Raw genomic sequence first — 15,175 nt, 5'->3', positions numbered from 1 at the left:
AGAAAGAACTGCTTTATTTCAGAGTAGAGGGGACATAAGTCCTAGTGGCTTGAACTTTTAAATACCTCCTTTTAATAACCTCCTTCACTATTCTCGAATCAGTTTTTATGAGCTGAGCCAAGTAATGCCAGCTCCAGTCCTTAAATAAGAGCTGTGGTTTAAGAATTGTTTTTCTTTAACCCTGAAATACAGTCTACCTAATTATGATCATTGTTGTGCCTCTTCCTTTAAAAGAAAATATTGACCTTTCTTGTAGCTGACACTGGAAGAGCTTGGGTGCCTGTAGTGGCAGCTCTGGGGCACATAGCATTCAAAGGACCACAGATTAGAATTCACTGAGAGGGAGAAAAAAAAAGAGCAAAATTAAACATGAAAAGCAGAGATCTGCCCAAAGTCTCAACAATGCTGCATTCACACTGTGATGTGGGAGACCGGCCACAGGTGATAGAAGCTAACCTTGGTCCCCGACAATAGCTGGTTTATAATAGGGGTGATGCCCTCAATCTCAGAGGAAGGGATTTGTGGAGCATCACTCACAAGCACTCTCTGGGAGCAAGTGTGCTGTACTACTCTGATCTTTCAGAAGAGTAAAAACTCCTGCAAAGGTAGGACTAGCTTGAACAATCTAGTTAAATGTATGTGAGGCTAGGAAGCAGAATTAAATGAGAGAGGATGGCAGTCCAGATTGCAGTGGTCAGAAAATGAATGGTGCTAAGGAGATCAGTGAAATGCTCCACGCTTTGAAAAGAAACTTGCCCAAATATCCCTTTCAAACCCACTATTACCAGAAATATGACTGTAAAAAAAAAAAAAATAGGCAGACAGCAATCGTTTCAAAGGAGCTCCTCTATTTCATTTCTTTTAATGTTATCTATACTCTGCTGGAGGATTTTTCTAAATCAAGTTCACGGAGGAGAAAAACACATAGATATTAATTTAACTAAGGCAATTCTTGCATCTTCTTCCTTCCAAAAGTGAGAATTTTTAGGCATCTCTTTAGAGGAAAATATAATTCTATGCAAGTAGTCCACAATTTTTTTAAGTGCTTTTTACTCTGTGGAGGTCTCTTAGGCACTGGAGTATCTGCAAGAAATAAATTTTAAAATGTTTTAACATCAGCTCAGTTATGTTGTTCACACTCTGACCAACAAATATCCATGCAGTCACAAAGACATGACATTCCACACTAGGGGAATGAGCAGGTGGATACAGTGGAAGACAGTGTTCAAGGCCAGGCTGGATGGGGCTTTGAACAACCTGGTCTAGTGAAAAGTGTCCCTGCACATGGCAGGGGGACTGGAACTAGATAATGTTTAAGGTCCCTTCCAACCCAGACCATTCTATGATTGTCTTAAGCACTTAATACTGATGGGTTTGTGTAATGAAATCTACAAAGTAGAAATAAAACCTAGGAGACAATTTACAATACAGATGAGCTTCTTCATCTGATGGAAATCACTCTAGCCACAGGTCGCCAAAGGTTTCAAATAAATTGGCACCAGATGTTAAGTTGATAAAGCTTATTCTGATATATAAACTAACAGTTTATTGTGAGAGCTTACTCTGATAGATCTGAATTCTGACAGCAGGTGGAAAATACCACTGAACTGAGAGCTTGCTTGATAAGCAAGCTTGATCTGGTCAAGTTACAGTGCATGGCCAAAGACAAGACACATAAAAATAATTTGAAATTGTAACATTCTCAAATAAATTCTTCAACTCCTAATATTTTTAGAGGATTTGCGTGTAGAAAAACTATGTATCCTTTTTAGCTATTTTGATGATAATATAAACCAAGTAGCTCCACTTTTAATTACAGTACAAACCATAGGTAAAAATAAGGCAAGGACTTTTCCTCTTTGTTCCACATCTCTTCCTGGTTTTCTTATTTAGCCCTAGAATTTAAAGTGCTTTAATGTCTGCTTTTTATGATTAAGAAAACATTTTCTTTAAAAAAAATAATAACAAGATAGCCAATTCTTATATTCAGCTCTTCTCTTCAATCTCAGAACTTCTAATCCATTTTTGCTATCTTCACCAGTTATGCTTGCTTTACTTCAGGATAGATTTTAATTAAATACTCACAATATTTGCTGTAAAAATATTCCATAATTTTTTTGATGGCTAAAATAAGATTATAGTCATCTAACCTGTATTTCAGTGAAATGTTTAATTATCTCTGTACAAAACAGGTGAAATCATAAAACATACTTTCTAAAGGAGATAATAAGCTTTAATTCAGGATATTTACAACCAAGGGGAATCATATTAAGTGCAGATGTTAATTTACCATAACAAGACGGGTCTACTGCTAACTACTCCTTCTTTTAAAAAGAAAAACATTTGAAATAATTATTTTAACTGCAGGTGTTGGTAATGGCTCAGCAGGAACAAAAGTATTTAAAACCCATCCTATCTTTCAGCTGTGTTTGCAACCACAGCTTTATTCATTCCAACAATAGATAAAACATTACTAAAAGCAGCTTGTTTACATCCTTGTTAACAGAAGAAAGGCATAATTTGGGGCCCACGGGCCTGAAGTGTGCTTATTGTTCTGACTCAAAAGCCTTTCAAATATTGTGATTGAAATGACCATAGCCAAAAACCTATGGACAGAGAAAAAAATTATTTTTTGTTTGTTTTCTAGTTCCTTATATTATCCACTCCTCTATATGGTGTTCTGACACCCTAAAAATTATCAATTCTAATTCATTGATTTTTATGCTGGGTTTGGCTTCAATTTCTTTCTGATTAACATGAAAATGAATTTGTTAGTCTTATGCTTCTCCTACTTGAGTGCTAGCTGGAAAATGCACAGAACCATTTGGTCCAAGTCACCACAACTGAAAGACTCCTCTCAGGAGAGAACAAAGAACTTGTGAAAAAAAAAAAAACCTTTTTTCTTTTTTTTTTCTGAAAAAAGCCAATATGAAACCTTAATAGCATTCTTAAAACTATTTACTATAAAACATTTACCATTGGTAATGTAAAGACTAATTTTCACAGGAAATAAAAGTTTTAACCTGGAAAGTGTTTTCTAATTAGAAAATTTATTTCTGCACAATTCCAGATTGTCATGCCAATCAAAGTAGCAATGTACTTAACCATTCAACATCCAGTGATGAAAGGATGGTTATAAATCTAAATTTAAATGTTTAGAAAGGTTAGGAGATACACTCACAATATCATTTGCATATTGCCTTACTTTACCTTCCCAAGAAAATGGATTATTGCTTAAAGTAGACTCAAGGTTCAAGAACCATGCAATAATTAGAGAAAATTTTGAGATTAAAAGCAAGTTTTTTATGAGATTACTGTTTATTACAGGCTTCGGAATATGGGGCTAATAACTGCTCATATATGCATATCCCTCCTTAGAAGGTATGAGGTTTATCTGAGCATACTATAAAACATGCTAAAAAAGGGGTGACAATGGGACAAACCAAAATCAACAATTTTAATGCAAAAACTATCAACTTTTTTCCTGACCTCAATTTATCATAAACCCCAAGCTGTCCAATTCCAACTGATGGATCCACTTGGAAGGTGTGTTGTGGCTGGACACTGGCCCAGCACCAGGCACCCACGAGAGTCACTCGCTCACCCTCCCCTGCCACAGCTGGGCAGAGGAGAGAGGGGAAAAAAAATTAAGAAAGGCTTCATTAGCTGAGATAAGAACCAGGAGAAAACATTTCACGGGCAAAACAGGCCTAACGTAAAGTTATAAAGTTAATTTATTGCTAATAGAATCAGAGAAGGATAATGAAAAATAAAATAAGCCCTTAGAAGAAACACCTTTTCCCCCCAGCTCCTCCCTCCTTCCCACCGACAGCGCGGGGAGACAGGGCACGGGGGTTTGGTCAGTCCATCCCCGAGATTTCCTCCCGCAGCTCCGGGAGAGGAGTCTTCCCCTGCGAGGCCGTGGGTCCCTCCCACGGGGGACAGTTCTCCGTGAACTTCCCCGGCGAGAGCCCACCCTCAGAGCAGCAGCCGCACCGCCCCTGCTGCAGCGTGAGCCCCTCCCACGGGCACACAGCCCTCCCAAACTGCTGCGCCGGGGCTCTCTCTTCCCACGGGGTGCAGCCCTCCAAGGCCAGGCTGCTCCAGCCTGGGAGCAGGGCCCTCTCTCTGCACCGGGTCTCCCACGGGATCACAGCCTCCTCCAGGCATCCACCCGCTCCGGCACGGGCACGTCCCCCACGGGCTGCGGGTGGATCTCTGCATCCCCCGTGGATCCCCAGGGGCTGCGGGTGGATCTCTGCATCCCCCGTGGATCCCCACGGGCTGCGGGTGGATCTCTGCATCCCCCGTGGATCCCCACGGGCTGCAGGGGCGCAGCGGCTTCCCCATGGGCTGCCCCACGGCCTGCAGAGGCATCTCGGCTCCGGCGCCTGGAGCGCCTCCTGCCCCTCCTTCTCCCCTGCCCTTGGTGTCACCACGTTGTTTTCCCTCACATGTTCTCACCTCCTCCTCTTCTCTGACAAGAAGCAAAACCTCGTGACTTTGTTTTGATTTTCGTCTTAAATCTGTCATCGCAGAGGCGGTACCAGCCTCTCTCACTGGCCCAGTTTTGGCCAGCAGCGCGTCCACCTTTCAGAGCCATCCGAGATTGGCTCTGCTGGACATGGTGGAACCTCCCAGGAGGTTCTCGCAGGAGCCACCTCTGTGGCCCCCCTGCTACCAAAAACCAGGCCGAGCAAAACCAATACATCCTGACAGAACTGTAGAAGGTAAAGACTGTCCTCTGATAACATTCCATCAGCTATCAAAAATAATAAAGTACAAAAGTATAATCTCATGCTAAATAATAAATTGATAAATAACCAACTGGTCCCATTGACGAGATCTATATAGAAAATACCTTGTATTTTCTAGCTCTGGTTAAAGAAACATGAACTCAGAGGATTTCTCTCATATACCTTCATTTTATTTTGTTTACTTCCACACCCTGGTCTGACCTCTTTATGTTCTTTTCCAGTCCCAAAGTTACAATAAAATAGATTTCAATGAAACAATTGCCATAACTATGAGAACACAGAGATTTTCTTGTATTTCTGATCCTTCCGTGACAGGTCTGCCATAGTCATACAGTATTTCTAAGTACTTTTCTTATCATGTATAAAATTAAGCTTTTGGTACCTGTAAGCATTCAGATTTCCCATGTCAGTTAGTTTGGACTTTTGCAGATGAGTAGCACAAACCATAGCAATCTTAATAAGGAAATATTTAAATAGTAAGAACAATGGAATTAATAATGATAATTTATTGGCATTTGTATACTTTCTCACTCATATCTACATAGAATTAATATTGGCATAGAAAATCAAAATCAGAGTGTTCATTATTAACATTTATATCAGTAAGCCAGCATTTGAAAATCAACTGATGTCTTTTCTGCTTCACACCTCGTCATCAACAATGACAACAAATTAGAACTTCATTTAATACCCCAGAAGTTGGACAAATCTATAGTTTTTCTGCAGAATAATAGATCTACAGAGTAAGAGAGTACCAAAGGTATAAAGTAACCAGGAGCACTCAGAAGATATGAGCTGGCAAAACACAAGTAGAAAGAAGATTTTTTTTTGGCAACAACTGCAAAAATATTCTTTCCTCAAGAAAATCCAAACCCACCACAACACCTGTTTCATTCTCTTTGCATTTTGCTGCCTAAAATCTGGCTTTGATCTGTATCTCTTTTACTACGTGGTTCTGTTCTTTATTAAGAAATACAAGGAAGCAGAATTAATTTCCAGTCCTGGATGAAAAAAATTCACATTAAAATGAATGTGATATTCTGTGCATTGGGTATGCTTTGAGATGATTATTCTTACGGCTTATTGAAGTGCCTCAAAAAATTACTAACTTTGCTGTAGTAGTTGAATCAATAACTGTGCTTGCTTTTAAGGATGGCAGATTTAAACAGAATAAATAAATATTTTTGGAGTCCACTTTATTCTGCAGCCTCTGTAAAACCTGTTCTCTTTCTCTTTCATTGTTACTGAAAAACAGGTATAATTCCTGCACTGTTTTCACACAGTGTAGGATATTCATTCTCCCTTCTGTGGTCCTGGGTGTACTATTCTGTTTGCTTAATTCAAGTCGTTGATCGCTTTGGGGAAAAGTAGAATGCTACAGTAATCAGAATCTCTGTTACCTCCTGCTAACCTGGATGCATTCCTAAATAGCTCCCACTATGGGCTTCAATCACATCTTGCATACCCAAATCTGATAGCCTAATCTCTTAACAGGTGGACACATCTGTTCTACTCTGCCAAATTCAACTTATGGTGATTGTGCTTTGAAATATTTGCATAGTTTTTTCCAAAAACTATGCACATCTGTTATGGTTCAGTTAAATAAAAAGTGACATTTTTAAATTTTCCAAAGGTTGTACATGTGTACACATTTCAAAATACCCTTCAAATATTTTAAAAGATCTTTATATTTCGTGACCTTTGGTTTTGCTTTAGCCACTGAGTAGGTTATCCTCTTTATTTTAAGTAACTAATAAGTACAGGTAGAAATAATAAATGATAAATACTCACCTGCTAATAAACAGAGAAATCACCCATCATATGAGAAGGTTCATGCTATAAACAGAATAGCTAGTATGCTCGACTATTGAGACTGCTAGAAAGAATAATTTTTTTAATGTTATACCTAATACAGTGAATAGCAATTGTCCCATATATTCTAAATTTTTCTGAAATCACAAAAGTATATGACAGGTAAAGAAACATGGCTAGATAAAGAAGCAAGGGATGGACAGAAGCAGTAGGGAATATGAAGAGTGACTTTGAGGGTTTCCGTCACATTCTTCAGTAAGAGCAAACATTTTTACCTAGAAATATTTTGAGAGATATAGCTGCATATTATTGGTTTGGGTTTTTTATTTATCATAACTGGAGAGAACTCAATATTAGATCAGTTACTTGGCAATTCCATACTTCTTCCTATTGAAAGATATCAAAACCAGTTTGTGAGAGGAGTGTAAAGAGGCTGTAAAATCTGTGGCCTGTGGGCTTTATCAGGCTGCAGTCTGAAGTTTATTAAGGGCATGAGTCTTATTCACCAAGACAGCTCTTACAGGTCAATTAATACTTTGGAGATCAGACAGAATTAAATCCACAGAACAATTTAGTTGTGTATTATATCAACCCCACATTTTAGGTGGACAGATAAAGAACTGCAAACCTAAAAACCAATAGACTTGTTGTTGCTCTATTCTGCAGTCACTTAAAACTTCTGTGCCCTTAGATCTTCAGGAATGAAATTTATATTTGTCCAAGATTTCCTTTATTTTGACAAGGTTAGGGGTCTGGCATTTAAATTCTATTCAACATTGCAAATAAATCTTTTCTTCGTTTGTCTTATTAAGAGGGCCTATCTAAAGTAAGTCTAGTAGATTGTGTCTGGCAAAACATAGCATATTTTAGGAAGCTCATTCCTTCTAATCCAAAATTTTGGAGGTTTATCCACAATTATCTCCCAGGCACTTGAGGGACAAAGACAATTTCTCTTGTTGAGACAGCACAAGAAATAAAGATAATACCATACTTATAATATTACTGTATAACTACTATGTGTGTAGTAAAGTTAAATGTGTCTCTCTGAATGAAAAAAGCAAGCAGGAATTGGGAGTACTCTTTATGCCAGGTGCAAGGGCTCTTGCCTGGGAAGAACTACATCTAGGTACTGGCTTGTGCTTCAATGGATATGTCTACATTATTCTCTGCATAGCATGAAAAATATGTTTTTTCCATAAATTGAGCAGTCTCAATGTTACAAATTCATGCTAGTGGTTCCTCCTGCTTTGTCTAATTATTATATACTGGAAGAAACTGTTCCAACAGAGCAGTCCTCAAAGGCACTCTTGTGAAAAGTGCACCAAAAGTTTTAATCTTACCCCACTGAGACTTCATGTTACACTTCTTATATTTTAAGTGTCATATACTAGGGATTGCCTAGGAGACAAGCAGGTGGAATTACTGATGGACTGAGGAGGCTGGTATAATTCTTTATGAAAATAAAGAACTCTCGTATCCACATTCAGGAGCCACAGCTCAGACTGGTGGATATCAGAACAAAGTAGAAAACTTGAAATCTTTTTACATTTAGAGATGTAAAGAGGAGGGAGATAAGGTGTGCAAGACTGCTCACACTACACCCATCTCCTAACAACTGTACTCAGCAGGTTTGCCTTTCTCCTAGGCAAATCATTGAACCATACATTTTATACCTCATTCGTGTAGTCTTAGTAGTAAGGTGCTAGGAAAGGTCAGGAATAGCAACAAGATCTTGTAGTCCTGTTGGCAAGAGACATTTTTATCTTTGAATGTCAGAATCTAGGCATTAAATCTCATATATCTCTAGATTTAAAGAACTATGTCCTTAGTAAATCTCTATGTTAGGAAAAAAATTAATTTTTAACATGATCAAAATCTTCTGATGTAGCTGAGGATGCACATCTTTTTCATTCCTCAGTGTCACATCAGTTACATATGACAGAAAATTCTAAAGGTACTCCTAACCTAGCTTGGAAACCAAGCTATCTGGAAGCCAATATTCCAGGCAAAAAAAGGCAAAAAAGGTTTCAGAAATTCTTTGCTTTGATTTACAGCAAAATCACAGTCTTGGAAAAATTATTTTTCATAGTTTATGAGGGTTGATTCCTATCAAGGTCAATGGATTTCATTTATAGTGTAAAAAAGCAATCATCAGTGGTGTCTCAAATTCTGAGATGTAAAGCAGAATTCCAGGTAAATTTTAACATTTTTTCAGGTAAATAAAAATTTGGGGAGGGTGAGGGAAGAAAAAAGGGACGTTTATGGGACTAATTTCCTTTTTACTAGATTTGCATATCTTTGATTCTTTGAAAAGGTTTGAGAGTCTTTTGCCAAAATCATTGTTTCCTCAAAAACTTTTGATATTCAAAGTAGTTCAGACCTCGGAATCTGAAGCCTATTCAAAATGTCTTGTATATCTTCAAGAGTTTCCTGTAGATCTCCAGAAGGTGAATAATGACTGTCTCACACAGGTAGCTAGAAAACAAACTTCAAATCATCAAGAGCACTCACTTCAAGCCACCTGGACTTTCAGCTGCTACTTCAGCCCAGTTAATCCATTACATCATCTATTCTCAAGACCTACATTCCAGAGTTATAATTTTCTAATGAAAAACTAGAACCGAATGGATGCCCACATACATAGAAGGAATAATGGACAGGCTGCTGTATTAGCACAAGAGCCCCTCGAAAGTTGTGTGACTGAACCAACTGGCTCCAGGCAGATGCAAAGGTGTGTCTGACTTCTTCACAATCAGATGGTTTCATGTGCAGGTTCAAGGACCATAATTTTACATCGAGGCTGTTGTTCCTCACATGTTGTATTTTTGGCTGCTTGAAACATCTCCTCAGCTTTAAAGTGATAATTCCTTATGTTTATATACATATAATGTAAGGGAATTACAATAAACTGTTACTACATATTCCATTATATATTACATGGAGAAAACAAACCCTTTAAAAAGCAAAGCTTTTTATAAATTAAATTGCATAAACCCAATAATCTGAAGAAGGAAGGTTGTAATAAAAAAATAATATTAAAAAAACTAAGCCTATGAACCAAGTATTTTTCATTCTAGGTCTAAATTCTGTATATGACCCATGCTCTACTGCATATTAATAATTTTGACTGGAGAGAGTTACAGGAGCATTCACATATTCTAGATTTGCCCTGAACGTTTGTCAGTATGTCATATGATATGAATGAATCACTACAAAGATCCCTTGAGAAAGTACTTGAGGAATATGACAGAAAATAAAATTTAGCAAATATTTAATTATTTTTTTTTTTTTTAGTGCAGAGCATATGTTGGTGTTATATATGTATACATAGCTATATACATTAACATACAATACACTAAATATAATACTTATATTCCCTGTGATCTTTGACTAGATGGAAACATATATTTACCATGAAATAATATTTTTAAAAGTCCCAAATTCCCATGGTCCTGATATTACATTGCAAGGCAAAGAAAGAAATCAGGTTTCAGCTAGGATTTTATCTTCCATGGAAAGTATTTCCAATTACTGTTTTGAGACATCACTTAATATTAGAGCAGTGAAAATCCAGTACATATTCACTATCACAGACCATTATTTGACAGTGAGATATATCACTCCTATCTAATTCATATATTTAATTTTCTGAAAATCTAATAACTCTCAAACCATTCCTTCAATGTGATAGCATAATTTGTTGATATATAGAAGAAACAAAGAAAAATCTTTCCAGTTTCAGAAACTGATAAGTATCTTTCTCTCCACATTGTCCATCTGTTTACAGGGATTTTTCAATATGAGCTAAATTTGTTCACTCTTCCTGCTGGAATCATGTCAAAGATTAGAGGTTATGTTTCCATACCTAAGATATAAAAGAAAAAATGCACTTAAAATTGGACTCACATCCACTTTATAGACAAAACAAAATCTTTTCTCGAACATATACTCTCACATATATATCTGTCATCACAAGAACTAGATACATTCAGTAAAGGTTAAGTGACTCCTTCCTCTTTTAAAAAAAATTCATTCCATTTTTTATGGAGAAAGAAACTCTGCTGGAACCAATCCCCGGTGTTGTATTAACTCAAATTTCCCATTGTATTTTAACACTCTAGCTTAGCATCAAAAATGTTGAATTCCCACTGACGTCTCTGGTATAGAGAATTTGACACGTTTCATGTCACCAAATGGTTGTGAAGGTTAGAAGAAGGTCCATGACTACGCTGTAGGCTCTCCAAAAACCAACAGAAGCCTCCAATTTATCCACTGTCTTTTGCCTAGCCTGCCAGGTCAAAGTTCCACAGTGTCTTAAATACCCAAGACATGTCTACAGCCATGCAAAAATCCTGCATCTTGGCAGTTCTGGAAGCAAAACACTCTTTTTGCAACTGTGATTTCTTTAACACCTTACTTTTTTATGGAACCTGCTGCAGCCTGAAATATGTTGGAGAAAAGTAGCTAACCTACCTCTGCAAAGAGTTTTCTACGAGAATTTTAGATGAAAGTAAAAATGATGAAAGGAAATTTAGCTTCTGATGTGAATGCAATTACAGGTCTAATTCTGCTTTCCAGGCTTAGAATTTTATAATTTCATTTAATTCATTGGAATGATGCTGAAATAAAATTGGACTAATAATACGCTGAGGATATTTGCACCAGTGGAATCCCTCAATAGTAGTGAAGAGAAACAAGCAGTTATTGTCTATCTGCTTGGAAGAACAAGGAAGGCAGAGATATTATTTAGAATAGATTAATAATGCTGGAGTTAAACTGGAAAAAAAACTTAAATTCAGGCTTAATTTAAGGGAAAATACCATGAGGACTGTTGCATACCCTAACAAGGGAAACTAATCTTTGTCTTGTGAGACTCTCTGAACAAAATTGCTCCTGACCTTTTGCATCCATTGTGGAAGATCAGCTTTTAAAGATGTTCAGTAGCACATTGTGAGAGACTGGAACACTAATGCCTATAGATTCAAACACACCCATCGCCAGAGGTTACAGCTGGGCGTTGAACAAGACAAGGAAAGAGGCTGATAAGAGGCAAATCCTGTGAGGTGGGGTAGTGCTTTTCATCATGCCAAAGTCCTTAAACCGGTGACTCAGCTGTGAAAATTCCCCTCCAGGGAAGCACCAGGACATCCCCATGTAGGCCTGAAGGTACTCATCACTTCTGGGGAGTCACAACTGACTCAACTACACTGACATAAAGGCAGCTGTAACATTTTAGAAAGTGTCATAAACTATTAAAGACTCCCAAAGTGTCCTGTAATCCACAGCATTACATCATTCAGTGTGAAACTCCCTGAGCCAGGGAAGGCACCTAGGTATTCCCACCGAGCCTGAGCGTAATATTAATGCTCTGGACTTTGTGTTTCATCAGCTTCCCCCACCCTAGACAGAGCAAGATTTTGACCATCACTTTGACAAAACTGCTACCATCACCTCGACCACCAGAAATTGCAACAACCAAGTCTCATTGGTGGACATATGGATGGTGGCCATTTACCTTTTTATTTTTCTTTCTTTCTTTCTTTCTTTCTTTCTTTCTTTTTCTTTCTTTCTTTTTCTTTCTTTCTTTCTTTCTCTTCCTTTTTCTTCCTTTTTTTTCTTTTCTTTCTTTTTCTTTCTTTCTTTCTTTCTTTCTTTCTTTCTTTCCTTCTTTCTTTCTCTTTCTTTCTTTTTATTTCTTTCTTTTTCTTTCCTCTTTCTCTTCTCCTTAATATATTTCCTTAAGTGTTATTTTTGTGCTTTTATATTACTATATAACAATACATAAAACCCAAGCAGCTGCATACCTGCTTTCCTTTGCAACCAAGTCGTTCTAAAATAAACATATATACATTTATAAAATAAATAAATATGTTTATAAAATAAACCTATCTACATTTATATACATATGTGTATATATATATATTTATAAACACCAATCATTCAGTGTTCTTTCACTCCAAGACACCCCAAGAAATCTATTAACAAGTACCTGGATTACTCTCACCTTCAGGTGCGGGTCGTAACACATATTTCTTGGACTGGATTGGAAAATCTGATTATCTTTCTTACACTAGAGTTGGTCTTGTGTCTCATTTCTGTTGTCTGGTATCATGTCACAACCTTCCCAAAAAGCGCCTCCAAGGAAGCCTCTTGGTGCAGCCAGCACACTTGCACACACACACTGGGTAGCCAGCTAAAACAGTCCGACGGTGAATGAGCAGGAAGAGTTTTCACATAGGGTTCTACAGGAGAGATTTAATGCATCTGCACTCGTGCAAGGTTTCAGAGAAGTCTCCGGGCTCAAGCCGTAGGGGGCCAGGGTAAGGGAACTAATCGAGAAACTCTGAGGACGTATCAGGTAACAATGGTTGTGGTGGCCAACGGAGAAAGCCAGGGGAGCAGAACTGGGGTACATTAACATCACAGAACAAAGCATTCTGGGGGAGGCTTTTCAGTCACCATAAGCTGGAAAGGAACCTAGGACTTATCCCACCATAGGACTCCTGTCGTTCCTTGTCCAGCAGGCCCACCAGCCTCCACAGTCTTGAATGGCTTTTGATAATGAATGACGAATGGGGTTCTGAGTGAAGATGAGCTCTTTCATCTGCAGGTGCTTCTTTAAACTCAAACTTGAAGATTAGTCAGTATTAAGATGGCTTTGACTTTTCAGTACCAGAATACTATTTTCCGCTTCAGAATCCCTAGATGTTTGTCTTCTGTCCAGCTGGGAACTAGATAACAAGTAAGCAGAACTGAAAGGGTTACCTGGCCACTCCTTACTCAAACACATCTTCAGACCTTAGATCTCCAACACAGCAGGGAATAACCTCAGATCAGCAGAAAGTGAAACTGGCTCATTGTGCTGTATCTTTTCTATCTTTACTGTCTCAGAATCTTGGTAACTATTTGCTAATTTAATTTGTTGTGACTAATACATTGTTCCAGTGTTTCCTGCTGTTATAGTCTGCAGGAGAATTTAGTTATAATGATGGCTAAACTCAACAGCAAATTTTAACAACAGGAATTATAGCACCATTATGCAGAAATGTCTAGCAAATTATGCAATTGTATCTATCACAATATAAATCTCTCTTTGTTTCTTTGAAACTGTTAGCCTTGGTGTCAGCCAAAATGTAATATTCACAAAGGCTTTTTTTTTTCTTTTTAAATCCTATGGGCATTTCAGAAGACTGTTAGCTGAAACTCTAGATCTGTATTAGCTCTGTTGATAGAAAAATTGTATTTGTTTACACAAACTGGGTGCTTATCACAAGTAACAAATAACACCCCAAATACGACTCAAATGTCTTAGAAAATATTACTAATAAGCATATATTCCAAATTGATTTATAAGTGCATAAAAATACCAGATTAGCAAATATGAGGACATTTACAAAATGAGCAAAAGAAGTAGCAAATGCTCATCAGACATTGAAAGGCACAAACAGCTCTAACAAGCTTTCCCTAAAAATGCATATGAATGCAAAAATAAAGAAAATAAAAGAATGTGGGTCTGTTATTTGATAACACTGCAAACATTTTATAGTGTGCTAAATAATTTGCCAAGCAAGTGACGCATGTTGCAAATAGCAAGAGACAAACTTCAAAAGCTTTTCCAGCCCTCTGCGTACAAAGCATCCAAGTCTTTAACCAACTCCCTTCTCCCCACTTTCCCTAATTTCCTTATCCTAAACTATTTCACACTTTGCTAATCCCTACAGCTTGAATTCCCTGGGTTTCTTGTCAACCCCAAGTTCCTTCCACTGCCCTGTTCCACTTCCAGCTCCACCACTCCTTTCATCTTTTCAAATATTCTTACTGTAGGTCTTCAAGAGAGTCTGCAATGACATTTCATAGGCTCCAAGAGGCAGGTGTTGAAAAGTTAAACTTTTTGGAGTTCTCATACTGCCATCCTCAAAATGCACTACATGTCCCACAGCACATGAGAGAATGGGTCTGGAGGAAGATAGAATGGCTGCATTCTTTCAATCAGATCCGCTCTGTCAACTTCTTCCCTTTTCTTCTTCATGTTTTATCACCATCTGGTGGCAAAACCTCAAAACACTGCTCTGAGACGTCATGGATCCTACAGAGCTCCCAGTGCTCTGAATTGGTTGGGAAATCACCAACTGCATGTCATCTCTGACTTACTTGTGATTCTTCTGTTGCTGGCATAGATTGCAGATACAAGTAGCATCTCTTTCCAGAAGAACTATCAACATTTAATTCTATATTTTATCTAATCTATCACACTCCAATGAGGACCAGTTCTGTTCTTCTCAAAAAAAAAGCAGAATTAAAGGAATACAACCATGTATTAAACACCACAACCTTTGTTACAGTCTTCCAAGTTTTCCAGATTTACAGTATATGCTTGATCCCTAGCTGAACATGACTTGACTATCGTCTCTTCTTCCAACCGAATCTTTTTCAGTTACTAGCAGTATGAAAATATATGTGTGCAGAGGGGCAAAAATAAGAAAAACAAAAGGAGCTATGTTGTTTGAAGGATGGGAGATTTGTGACAGAAATAAAATTTATATTGTTGAAAGGAGATACATGAAGAAGAGAGAAATTTTAAGATTAAGTAAGGATAGTTCAGTCTT

General features: G+C 37.7%; 1 long non-coding RNA gene across 1 annotated transcript in view; it reads right to left on the bottom strand.

The window, feature by feature from the left end:
* Window positions 1–4,925: 4,925 nt before the first annotated feature.
* LOC125327843 overlaps window positions 4,926–15,175 on the bottom strand; it is a 32,474-nt gene continuing 22,224 nt past the window's right edge. The window contains exon 3 of the long non-coding RNA XR_007204399.1: window positions 4,926–10,434. This is a non-coding gene — a long non-coding RNA (uncharacterized LOC125327843). The remainder of the gene's footprint in view (window positions 10,435–15,175) is intronic.

Source organism: Corvus hawaiiensis, chromosome 6 (assembly GCF_020740725.1).
Source record: "Corvus hawaiiensis isolate bCorHaw1 chromosome 6, bCorHaw1.pri.cur, whole genome shotgun sequence".
Classification (NCBI taxonomy): domain Eukaryota; kingdom Metazoa; phylum Chordata; class Aves; order Passeriformes; family Corvidae; genus Corvus; species Corvus hawaiiensis.
Note: the sequence above shows the minus strand (reverse complement) of the source record. Positions and strands in the feature narration are given on the sequence as shown.